This window comes from Chiloscyllium punctatum, chromosome 11, assembly GCF_047496795.1.
Source record: "Chiloscyllium punctatum isolate Juve2018m chromosome 11, sChiPun1.3, whole genome shotgun sequence".
In the NCBI taxonomy this organism is placed as follows: domain Eukaryota; kingdom Metazoa; phylum Chordata; class Chondrichthyes; order Orectolobiformes; family Hemiscylliidae; genus Chiloscyllium; species Chiloscyllium punctatum.
The window spans coordinates 21513108-21522015 of record NC_092749.1 but is presented as its reverse complement, the minus strand read 5'-3'; positions in this window follow the sequence as shown (position 1 = coordinate 21522015).

Here is an 8908-nt window from a genome sequence, read left to right as displayed (position 1 = left end):
ATAGAGATTTACAGCACAGAAACAGACCCTATCGTCCAACTAATCCATGCCAACCAAATATCCTAACTTATTCTAATCCCATTTGCCAGCACCTGGTCCATATCTCTCTAAACCCTTCCTATTCATATACCCATCCAAATGCCTTTTAAATGTTATAATTGTACCAGCCTTCACCACTTCCTCTGGCAGGTAATTCCATACACGCACCACCCTCTGTGTGAAAACATTGCTCCTTAGGTCCCTTTTATATCTTTCCCCTCTCACCCTAAACCTATGCCTTCTAATTCTGGACTCCCCCACCCCAGGGAAAAGACTTTGTCTACTTATCCTATCCACGTCCCTCATGATTTTATAAACTTCTATAAGGTCACCCCTCAGCCTCCGACGCTTCAGGAAAACAGCTCCAGTCTATTCAGCCTCTCCCTATAGCTCAAATCCTCCAATCCTGGCAATATCCTTGTAAACCTTTTCTGAACTCTTTCAAGTTTCACAACATCCTTCCAATAGGAACGAAACCAGAATTGCACACAATATTCCAAAAGTGGCCTAACCATGGTGTCCCAACTCCTGTACTCAGTACTCTGGACCAATAAAGGAATGCCTTCTTCACTATCTTACCTACCTGCAACTCTACTTTAGAAGAGTTTAGAAGACTGAGAGGGGATCTGATTGAGACATATAAGATTATTAAAGGATTGGACACTCTGTCAGCAGGAAATATGTTTCCGCTGATGGATGAGTGCTGAACCAGAGGACACAGCTTAAAAGTACGGGGTAGACCATTTAGGACAGAGATGAGGAGAAACTTCTTCACCCAGAGAGTGGTGGCTGTGTGGAATGCTCTGCCCCAGAGGGCAGTGGAGGCCCAGTCTCTGAATTCATTTAAGAAAGAGTTGGATAGAGCTCTCAAAGATAGTGGAATCAAGGGTTATGGAGATAAGGCAGGAAGAGGATACTGATTAGGAACGATCAGCCATGATCATATTGAATGGCGGTGCAGGCTCAAAGGGCTGAATGGCCTACTCCTGCACCTATTGTCTATTGTCTACTTTGAAGGAACTATGAACCTTTACTCCAAGGTCTCTTTGTTCGGCAACACTCCCCAGCATCTTACCATTAAGTGTATAAGTCCTGCTAAGATTTGCTTTTCCAAAACGCAGCACCTCACGTTTATCTAAAATAAACTCCACCTGCTGGTCCTCAGCCCATTGGCCCATCTGATCAAGATCCCAATGAATTCTGAGGTAATCTTCTTCGCTGTCCACTACATCTCCAATTTTGGTATCATCAGCAAACTTACTAACTATACCTGTTATGATCACATCCAAATCATTTATATAAATGATAAGAAGTAGTAAATCCAGCACTGATCCTTGTGGCACTCCACTGGTAACAGGCCTCCAGTCTGAAAAGCAACCCTTCACCACCACCTTCTGTCTTCTACCTTCGAGCCATTTCTGTATCCAAATGGCTAGTTCTCCCTGTATTCCATGAGATCTCACCTTGCTAACTAGCCTCCCATGAGGAACCTTGTCGAACGCTTTTATTGAAGTCCATACAGATCATGTCTATCAACTCTTAAATTACTTGAGCCATTAGTGTGGTCAGCTCTTATTCTGTTAGGTTTCAGATGAGATATGAAAAGCTATTCATACTTGAGGTAAACCATCATCAAGGATTTTCTGTCTACCCTTAGAAATACTGATTGAATTCAAAAGATCTTTTTTGAATTCTTCTTGTGATAGTGATCTGGTCCCTTCAACCTGATCAATTCACATTTGACTTTCAAAGGAACATGTAAGATTCCTCATCCATGCCCACTCAAGCAACCGTCTCTGCCTGCACCTCCAGCTCCAGCTCCATTCCAGGTCATAGCTCCCAGCCCTGCCCATCTGTTCACCATTCCCCCAGACCTCCCCCTCACCAAGGACGAATGTTTAGTCCTCAGTAAAAGCCTCACCTTTATTCCTCTATGGTCCCAGATTAATCAAGTTCGACACACGCTCTGACCTTGAACGTTTCTTCCACCGTCTCCACCTCTGGGCCCACCTTTTCAACCACGACACCCGCCCACCCACCAAGACCCCTTCTCCAGCCTCCAACACACTCCATCCACCTGGACACCTCATGCCGGCCTGTTACCCGCCCTTGAAATCTTCATCTCAAAGTGCCACCGTGACATCGACTGCCTCAACCTGGCCACCCACCTCACCACTCCAACCTCCTGCCCTCACAACACAGAGCCCTCCACTCCCTCCGCTCCAACCCCAACCTCACCATCAAACCCACAGATAAGGGGGGAGTGCAGTAGTAATGTGGTTCACCGACCTCTACCCCACAGAAGCCAGGTGCCAACTTGCAGACACCTCTTACTGCCTCTTGATCACGACCTCACCTCCCCTTGTCAAAACATCATCTCCCAGACTATCCACAATCTCATCACCCTAATGGATCTCCCATCCACAGCCTCCAACCTCATTGTCAGTGAATCCCGCACTGTCCAATTCTACCTCCTACCAAAGATTTACAAACCTGACTGCCCCGGTCAACCCTGCCTGCCCATGTCCCACTGAACTCGTCTCTTCCTACCTCAATACCGTCCTGTCCCTCTTAGTCCAGGAACTCCCCACCTATGTTCGTGACACTACCCATGCCCTTTACCGTCAAGATTTTCATTTCCCTGGCCCCAATGCCTCATCTTCACCATGGACATCCAGTCCCTGTACACATTGATCCATCACGATGAAGGTCTCCAAGTCCTCCATTCCTTCCTCTCACAATGTCCCAACCAATACCCTTCCACTGACACCCTCATCATCCTGGCTGAACTGGTCCTCACCCTCAACAACTTCTCCTTCCAATCCTCCCACTTCCTCCAAACCAAAGGGATAGCCATGGATACCTGCATGGGACCCAGCTATGCCTGCCTGTTAGTCAGATGTGTGTAACAGTCCATTTTCTGCTGTTACACCGGCACCACCCCCCACCTTTTCCTCCGCTACATCAATGACTGTATCGGCGCCAGCTCGTGCTCACACGAGGAGGTCGAACAGTTCATCAACTTTACCAACACCTTCCATCCCGATCTCAAATTCATCTGGACCATCCCAGACACCTCCCTCCCCTTCCTGGACCTCTCCATCACTGTCTCTGGTGACTGACTAACCATAGACATCTACTACAAGCCCACCAATTCCCACAACTACCTAGACGACATCTCCTCCCCACCCAGCCTCCTGTAAAAATGCCATCCCTTATTCCCAACTCCTCTACCTCAGTCGCATCTGTTCTTAGGATGACCAATTCCACCTCAGAAAGTCCCAGATGGCCTCCATCTTCCATAATTGCAATTTCCCTTCCCACGTGGTTGACAATGCCCTCCAGCACATCTCCTCCACTTCACATTCCACTGCCCTTGAACCCCACCCCTCCCAACACAAGCACAGAACCCCCCACCCTCTGGTCCTCACCTTCCATCCCACCAACCTATGCATAATTGCATCATCCTCCGCCACTTTCGCCACCTCCAAAAGGACCCCACCACCAAAGATATATTTCCCTTCCCAACCCTATCACAACCAAAACCCTGAAGCACTGTGCAGTCAATGAAGTGTATCCACTAAAATAAACAAAGAATTATGAATGCTGGAAGTTTGAAATAAAGAAGGGACATGAGTCTCAAAATGTTAACTCTGCTTTCTGTTCACAGACACTGTCAGACCTGTTCCAAACACTTGTTTCAGTTGTAATGTAAAACATGCAGCAGCCAATTTGCACACAGCAATATCCCACAAACAAAACAAATGTTATTGTAATATTGAGTGAGACATAAACATTGTGTATGGACCAGGCCAGAACTCCTCAAAACATTTCAAGAAGGTAGCATGGATCCTAACTTTGCTAGTTGTTTTAAGCAGGTGAATGGTGGATATTCCAGGAGTGATGCAGCTGGCCCAACCACTTAGCTTTAAACAAAATAGATTTTATTTACCAAATTACAAGCTGACTGCTCGCTAAAACCAAACCAAACCAAATAAACGCTGAACCGAGAGAACTGGTCAGTCTACTTTCATTGTACAAGTGTTTTTTTCAAACTTGAAAGCTTTTTCCCTGAGACAGTATCTGTGAGCTATAATCAAATTAGCCCTAAAGCCCTTCAAACCTAGACCTCCCAGTGTCTCTGGGTTTACAACCCCTCTGAAAAGGAAATCCAAAGGACAATACAACAGTGTTAAAGGAGCCACATCATCACACCTTCCCTATTAAAAAAAAATGAACCATCAATATCCAAAGGTGGCTTCATTTTAAAACAGACTTTAACCTTAAATTGTTTGTACACTGCAACACCTATATATACTACGTTGCCAATAACCATTCATATATGCAGGACTACAGTCTGTTTCAGTCTGTTTTTCTCCTTCCACCGAACACCTCCATTTCTCATTAAAGTCTCGACAATGCATTGGCAATCACGTTTTCTCGTCCAGCCACATGCACAGTTTTCAAATTGAATGACTGTAACAACAAGCTTCATCTGAACAATCAGGGACTTTTGTCCTTAAATTTCTCCATAAACTTCAATGGGTTATGAACCATGTATATGATTCTCTCAGGTACATTACTGATAACATAAACGTTTAAATGTCGTAACGCCAGCAACAAACTCAAAGTCTCCCCCTCAACTGTCGAATATTACTGCTGATGACTGTTCAATTTCCTGGAGAAATATCTTATCTACTTCTTGTAAGAGCACAGCACCAACATTCACATCACTTGCATCGATAGCCACCTTGAATGGCTTTGCGTAATTAGATGTGGCTAACACCAGGGCAGTGGTTAACATAGCTTTCAGGCTATTAAATGTCTTCTGACAGTTTGCTGTCCACTGAAACTTCTTGCCTTTCTTTAGCAATTCAGTGAGTGGAGCAGCCACATGCTAAAATTTGGTACAAACTTGCGATAAAATCCATTCAGTCCCAGCACTCGTAGTGCTGCTCTTTTTATTGATAGTACGAGAACCTCCCAGTTACCTTTTGTTTTTGCATTCCTTGGGGCCGTTTGTCCATGTCCAATAGCATGGCCCAGGAAGGTGACTTGGGATTGGCAAATTCACTGTTAGCCAGGTTGATCACCAAGTCTACCTGCCGAAGTCATGGAATCATAGAGATGTACATCATGGAAACAGACCCTTTGGGCCAACCTATCCATGCTGACCAGATATCCCAACCCAATCTAGTCCCACCTGCCAGCACCTGGCCCATATCCCTCCAAACCCTTCCTATTCATATATCCATCCAAATGCCTCTTAAATGTTGCAATTGTACCAGCGTCCACCATTCCCTCTGGAAGCTCATTTCATTCACTTTCTGCGTGAAAAGGTTGCCCCATAGGTGTCTTTTATATCTTTCACCTTTCACCTTAAACCTATGCCCTCTAGTTCTGTACTCCCCCAGCATAGGGAAAAGACTGTGTCTATTTATCCTATCCATTTCCCTCAGGATTTTATAAACCTCTATAAGGTCACCCCTCAGCCTCCGATGCTCCAGGGAAAACAGCCCTAGCCTATTCAACCTCTTCCTATAGCTCAAATCCTCCAACTCTGGCAACATCTTTGTAAATCTTTTTTGAACCCTTTCAAGTTTCACAACATCTTTCCGATAGGAGGGAGACCAGAAATTCACGCAATAATCCACAATATTCCAACAATGGCCTAACCAATGTCCTGTACAGCCACAACATGACCTCCCAACTCCTGTACTCAATACTCTGGCCAAGAAAGGAAAGCATACCAAACGCCGCCTTCTCTACATATCTATCCTGGGACAGGATAAGCAAAGACATGCCAGAGAATTCCTAGAGGCCTGGCACTCCAACCACAACGCCATAAACAAACACATAGATTTAGATACCATCTATCAACTCCTCAGAAAACGAACAAGAAATGACATCACCACACAGCCCAGGAACCCCATCTGGGACAAACATATAAATAGAAAGCAGGAGACAACAGTTTCACTTCACTTGGAGGTCGCCACTGATGATGTTACCTAGCCAGGTAATGAAACGTCTGGATATCAAACCTACAGCTCAGCGAGCAAACCTACACCCTAAACTTCAACCTGAGCTACAAACCTTGCAAAAACCTATGGGCGCAACACGCTACAACTTGCCTGAAGATGGGAAAGGAATGCCATCCGAAAGAGTTCCACCCACGAGCAACTGTACTTCCTGCATGAATGTTTGAGAAAACAGGTACTGCCAAAGTGTCTTCAATACAAACCGCCAATAAAAACACCTCAAGCCAGAAGTTTAACAGAACAAAACGGCCGCAGAATGCTCCGAGAACTAATCAATGACGCCCACCACAGACTCCGAAAATACAACCGGGAAATTGGCGTGCCAAAAACCGTTATTCAAACAAGCAACAAATCAAGAATGGACAGACGTGGTAGAACGAGCCATAAACACCAAACAATGACAAACACAGAAAAAGAAAAATCGGGACCTGAAGAAAAAACTTAACAAACTCACAAACAAAGACAAAACCAATAACACAAGGGCATGGATAAAGACCGGACCCTATCAGACACAGAAAAAGCGGTACTAGTAAGAGGATTAAATTTCAGTTACCAAGACCCTGACAAGAAGGATTTCCTAGCGACATTAGAAACCACATTGAAGGACAACAATCTCGTGGAAGAAACACAATAAATGATCAGACAGACAGTTGCACCTACTCTGAGCCGAAAGAGGGAAGGAAACAAACTGAACACACAAGAAAAGAAAGCTCTAGAAAACCTCAAAAAAGACAAGAACATCGTTATATTATCTTCAGACAAAGGTCGGCTCACTGTCATCCTGAACAGAAGGGATTACATAGAGAAAGCCATTGCACTACTCGCAGACACCAACACCTACCAACAGGTGGCACTAGACCTGACCCTACAGCTAGGAAACAAAATTACATATCTCCTAAGAAAATTACACAATTCCGGACAATTAAACAAGAAGGAATTCCAAAAAATGAAACCAGACGTGACCAACACCCCACGGTTCTACGGACTACCAAAAACCCATAAACCAGGAGCCCCCCTCAGACCCATAGTCTCACTAACCGGAACACCAACTTACAGACTGGCCAAAGAACTACACTCAAGATAGAAATACCTAGTAGAAGAGTCACAGCACTCCATCCACTCCACCCAGGAATTCCTAAAAATCATCAAAAACACCAAAATAGAGGAAGACAAAACAATGATCTCATTCGACGTAACAGCACTGTTCACCTCCATCAAATCGACCTGGCAAAGGAAACACTTACCACACTTTTAGAAGAGACCATCACACACACTCCAACCACCATCAATCACATTACCAACGAAAACATTATGAAGCTAGTGGACCTGTGCCTCACCACCCACTTCACCTTCAATAACATAATCTACAAACAAACCAACGGCACACCCATGGGATCTCCGCTTTCAGGATTCATAGCAGAAGCGGTAATGCAAAGACTAGAACAAACAATGTTCTATGTTCTATTGCTGAATGAAACCCAAACAAAAGAGAACAGAATACAGAATAATGTAACATAGGGGAAAATCCAACAGATTATCCAAACTTAATGTTGCTGTTCCAAATATTTGCAACAATTTCTATAAACATCTCTTTGCAAAAAAAGAAAAAATCCAACACAGGTTCTTAAAGGAGAGATGTCAGAGAGAGGGAGGATCAGCATGGAACTGCTTCCTTGGGTCTAGCAGCTTCAAAACCTGACTGCCTGCTCAAACCAAACCAAACCAAACCACAGAAAAGCTGAACTGAGAGAACTGGCTTCTCCCCTTTCATTGTACAAGTTTTTTTTTCAAACACAAAAGCCTCTTGACTGAGGCAGTATCTGTTAGCTATAGTCAAATTGGCCCCAATGCTCTTCAAACCTAGACCACCTGAAGTCTCTTGGGTTTATGACCCCGCTGAGAAAATAAACCAAGGGCAGCACAACCTTATTAAAGGAGCTGCATCATTACAACTGGGACACTTCCCATTCTATGAAAATTTCTGTCAGATCTTTTGCACAAGTTGTGAGGGAAAACAGACCTTGATTTAATATTGGATGCCATCTCTAACAATGCGACTCTATTTCCAACTTGGAGTGGCAAACTGACGGGTGACTCATCAGCTCAGTTTATGAACAGGAAGCAGGAATGCTTCAAAGCTATCGCACACTCCGGGTGCTCTGGATTCCCCCCCCCCGCCAAAATCCAAAGATGTGCAGGTCAGGTAAATTGGCCATACTAAATTTCCCATAATGTTCAGGGATATGTAGATTAGGTGTATTAGTCAGGAGTAAACATAGGGTAAAAGGATAGGGGAATGGGTATGGGTGGGTTACTCTTCGGAGGGTTGATGTGGACTTGGGCCAAAATGGCCTGTTTCTGAACTGTAGAGATTCTATGATGGCTCAGACTAATTTAAACTAAACTGTCTGTAAGAGTTTTATATTCCAGACTGCCACAGAGTGTATGATCTCCGGAACAAACTGAGAGGTTTACGGGTTGAGTCCACTAGGGTTTTTCAGAGCTGTCTTCAATACGTACTTTAATAATTTGGCACTGTAAGCAGGATTCCATTAAGGGATATGTGTGAGTGAAACTGGAAAAGAGGAACTTCATCTAAAGGTCAGACTCAAGACCAACGGGCCCACAAGGTAAGGTTATAGCTTGGTTGCTTTCTGTCTACATTTTTGTGTGTCGCTTCCCCGATTTCACTCTCTCGTACCCTGATGGAACCTTGATTGAGATCGTTTAAATAGACACTGAAAAGGTAAGAGACAATGGTAAGAATTTTGTGAAGGTATACAATAAATAGGATAAATATGGGTGTGACCCTGGAAATGATAGAGGGCAAA